General features: G+C 41.9%; 1 protein-coding gene across 6 annotated transcripts in view; it reads right to left on the reverse strand.

Moving 5' to 3' along the window:
• LOC146490498 (protein NLRC3-like) overlaps positions 1-4,626 on the reverse strand; it is a 50,608-nt gene continuing 45,982 nt past the window's right edge. For all 6 annotated transcript variants that reach the window (XM_085153139.1, XM_085153145.1, XM_085153142.1 and 3 more), the window contains one exon: positions 1-4,626. This exon is cut by the window's right edge and continues 3,475 nt beyond it. The gene's annotated coding sequence lies outside the window, so the exon portion shown is untranslated.

Below are 4,626 nucleotides of genomic sequence, written 5' to 3' on the forward strand. Positions count from 1 at the left end.
TGGAGTCAAACGATGATTTAATGCACGCGTGGGGGGACCACCGCCGTACGCAGACAGCGCCGATCCCCGACTTACAGAGCATAAGCAGATGCTTTATATACCATCAGGGCTTAAATTTAATACGCCCCTTCAACGTCAATCAGATACAGGTCATACATAGGTTTCAAAACCACAAAGACTTTTAACACAGTTTAAAATAACATTGTCTCCGTCTCCACAGCAGATGCTTCCTGTCAGCCTTCTGACTTTCACTTCTCGTCTGGAACACCAGACCCACACCCTGCAAGAAACTGTTCCTCTTTTTGCAGAGACAATTTTGCAGTTGCAAGCAAACATGACTAACCTCTCACCTATAAACAGTGTTGGGTAAGTTACTTTAAATTAGTAACTTAGTTACATTACTAGTTACTTCTACCAAAAGTAACTCAGTTACTTCAAGTTACTCGTTACTTTCAAAGTAACTAGTTACTAGGGAAAGTAACTTTGGTTTTACTCAGAATTCTCTTGTTAATGTGTTGCTTCCATAACTTTGCCAGTCTTCTAGCTTGCTTACTTGCCTCAGTGCACTGTGCCACCTACCAATAGAAAGGAAAATATAATGTGCATATTTCCACGAGAGAAATCCCACGCCTGGACCGTCATTGACTGCTGCCATGATTCTAGCCTACGTCACAGCGTCATGTGCGCTTTTTACATCCAACACAAAAACTGCAGTCGTGGTGCTTTGATTGTACTCAGAACTCTGAAATTCTGCCTTCTGAATAGGAAGATGTAGGTAACACCAGACTGCAGATGAGCTACATACAGGGCTGGACTGGGACAAAAAATTGGCCCGGGCATTTTGACTAGAGACCGGCCGCCATTATAGGAAAAATCATAAAGCCTTTGAATGAAAACAAACGCTGTTCTGACAGTGATGTTCACTGTCTTGATGGTATATATGTATCAAACTATCAATCGTTTGTTGTAAGATTCAGATAATTATTTTTTAAAAGCTAGACATTTTAAATGAGAATAAGAAAGAAAAGTATTTCCTTGTGCCCACCTCTCCCTGTTAATGCCCTACCTGGCCCCCCTGGCAAAACTTTGCTAGATCCGCACCTGCACAGTTACCAGCTGTCAGCTACTTAGAAAAGGATCCTGGTGTTATTTGTCTCTCAGAAACAGTTCATAACTTCCCTTCAACTCATTCATGTCACCTAAAAGGTAAACCTGTTTCTCCATCACCTGTTCAGCTCTGATGATTCAGTAAGGACATCTCCTGGTTTCATCTTCATGTTTCCCTCTCACCACATATCCAAACCGATATCATGACCAGCAGCTTTTTTGCAGCTGTGGCTCCAGCAAACATCAGCTGATACTAGAAAGTAATATTAAATACTAACAACAGCTGATCAAGCTTAAACGTGCTGCTGTTGTTTAACGCAACATCGGCTGGTTTTCTCTTTCTGGCGCAAAGTGGGCGATAAACAAACAAGAGAGCCAATCAGCTGATCATTGATCAGTTTTCATGATTGAAGTAGAAACAGGAGAGGGAGGGTGAGAGGATGAGAGAAGAAGAGGCAGCTGTGCAGCAAACACAGAATAACTCCAGCTTTGTGTCTTTTTCATTGTAGCTGAATTACGGGACAAACTGTTCCTTTTCACCTCAATAAGAAACGCGTAATATTTTCTCTGAATACCAGACGGGACGGTTGGCAACTCTAATAACTTATGAACAAAATAAATTTCAACATCAGCACCCACCCAGCTGTATAGAAACTCCGTCATGCTAGCTAGTACGCAGTACGGAAAAAGTCAGAATAACGAAAATAAACTCCACCTAAACTTGGTTTATATCTGACCCAGATAGACTGCAGGTCATAACTTCTTACCTGAAGTTCAGTTCACACTTGGACCGGCGGCCGCCTCGGGTCTCTTTTCCTTCTGCGTCCCCTTTCTCTCATCCACCTGCTGCCTCCACCACTTGCTAATGTTACTGAATCTGTGGAAGCTCCGCGATACCCACCACACGAAGTAACGAGTAACGACCCTATCTAAATCCCAGTAACGACTAACGCGTTCCTGATTTTGGCATAATAACTAGTTACCGTGCTCGTTACCACAATAATAACGTAGTTACTGTAACGCCTTACTTAATAACGCGTTAGTCCCAACACTGCCTATAAATGAGTCTATCTACTGTGTGAGAGTGTGTGGGTGTCAGCATGAAATGCACTCAGTTTCAGCACATACACATTTCAGATTATAACAAGCATTCAAAAGCATTTAAGATTATAGATTCAACTCAACAGTTTAACGTGGTTATAACTGCACCTGTAATAAAGGCTAATCGGGTGCCAATATGTTTAAACATCTGAATACAACATCAATACTGTAAACTGTATTATTAATGCAATGGTAATGAGGATGATGATTAACAATAACAGCAAAATATTTCTCTAATCCTCACAATATATATATATATATATATATACACTCAGAGACACTGGTCTCCCAGTGTCCAGCATTCAGAGGCTACCTGAGGACTCATGTGAGAGAAAATCTGCTCACACAGATATTAGAGCCAAATACTGTCAATAAGGCCTCTGCAATGTTCTGAAGACAGTTAAACCTGTCAGGTAGTGACGTCCAGCAGGTGAACATGCAGCTCCATGAACACGCACAGCTGTGGATTCCAGCTGCTTCGATGTTGCATTAACTGGGATTAACTCAGCCAGTTAATGTGAGACAAATCCAGCTGCTCATTAAAGATTTCTGGTTTGATCAGAAAGTAAAACATTGGTCCAAACACCTGAAAGTCCCAAAAACACATTGTGTGTGTCTGTCTCGAATCTGCGTGTATTTCTTTCTTCCCTTATAACTTCCCTTTAACTCATTTATGTTACCTAAAAGGTAAACCTGTTTCTCCATCACAGCTCTGATGATTCAGTAAGGACATCTCCTGGTTTCATCTTCATGTTTCCCTCTCGCCACACATCCAAACCCACATCATGACCAGCAGCTTTACAGCTGTGGCTCCAGCAAACATCAGCTGATACTAGAAATTAATATTAACCCTTCGCGTGCCTAGGGTTGCCGACCCCTCGTCATAGTTATGGGTGTTTTTGTGCTGTTTTTTCAATTGGACGTGATGGTTATCAAAACCAAACATGATAAATTTGGCAAGCGCAGGAGACACGACACGGAGGAGATTTGTCAATCAGGCTGCAGAATGCAATGCTGTACTGTGCAATAAAAAATCAGCGAAAAAGCGAAGCAGTGACAGATGAACAGCGGGACCACTGTGTGCTGTTTATTAATAAACAATAAAAAGCAGAAAGGTATTTGCAAATCAGTGGGAAAAAAGCAGGACAGTAGGGAGGCTTGCTAGCTTTTGTGCGACTTCCCCAGGTCAGTGAAAACTTTGAAAAGAGAAATGAATGAACTTACCCGGTTGCCCGATCTCTTCACATATCTTCCTCCAAGCTCGTCCTTTATATTCCTGTCTCGGTACAGAAAGCAGCTGCTGTCGTACAGCTCCGTGTGGTTTGCTACAGCGTTGATTAGCCTTTCCTCCATATTAAAGTATGAAGGGCTTTGGCTGGATCTGCCCCTTTGACCTAGGTCACAGCCATGTCACCAGGCTCCTGATTGGTTGTCGCGGCACGAATTGACGCTGGAGTTCAGATTTTTCCAACTCGAGTGGTAGACGCGATACGCGCGCGTGCACAAAATGCAACACAAAAAGTGAGGCGCATATTTTTATTCGCGTGTCAAACGTGTCAGACGCGCTGGTTTGACACGTTTGACGCGTTTTCACGTTTTCGCGACGCAAATCTGCTTCTCAATTTTCGCGGGACTCGCAATCGCGCATCATCGTGCGTCTCCATTGACTTTACATGTAAACCTGACGCTCTGGTCACGTCTATTGCGTTCGGTGTGAACACACCGTAACTACACAAGACAACACACTAACTACACAATCCAAACTTAGTAAACGTCAAAAAATCTCTGCTATCTCAAAACTTGCGTCTTTCTTTAGCTCGCTCTCTCTCTCTCACCAGCATCACTCCTAAAACTTCCCCCTGTTCTGGTTTTATGTGACCTATCAACACAATTTAAAAAGTATATAGTTTGAACTCCCCACTTTCTAACCAAGTTAAAATTGAGACTCTGGGTCGCTGTAATAAAACAGGAACCACCTGTTGTATTGGTTGATTACCCTTTAAACAGACGTCTGGACTTGTGATCTAAAGGATCCAAGTTTCTCATTCCAATGTGCATACTAAGAAAATATGTAGGACAATATCTCTAAAATATCTAAAAATATCTCTAAAATGAAAAATATCCTGTCTCAGAGTAATGTGTTAGCCCTCCAACAGACTGGGTTGTTGACCCAGCATTTTGAGTTCCGTTTGTATTTTTGATTCCTTTTGCTATGTTTGAGAAATGTTTAAGGTCTAGTTTTTACATTTAGTATGGAGTTTATCTTGGTTAAGTTCTAAGTTTAGTTAGACCTATAATCCATGTTGATGCATCTTTCCCATTTCTTGTGTGAGTCTGTCATGTCCTCTGTGTATGCTGCTTAAGTTATGTCCATGTCTCATCTTCCTTTTCTGCTCCCGTGTTTCATTCCATGTCTGC

The sequence above is a fragment of the Neolamprologus multifasciatus genome, unplaced genomic scaffold, assembly GCF_963576455.1.
Source record: "Neolamprologus multifasciatus unplaced genomic scaffold, fNeoMul1.2 chr03_unloc_1, whole genome shotgun sequence".
NCBI lineage: Eukaryota > Metazoa > Chordata > Actinopteri > Cichliformes > Cichlidae > Neolamprologus > Neolamprologus multifasciatus.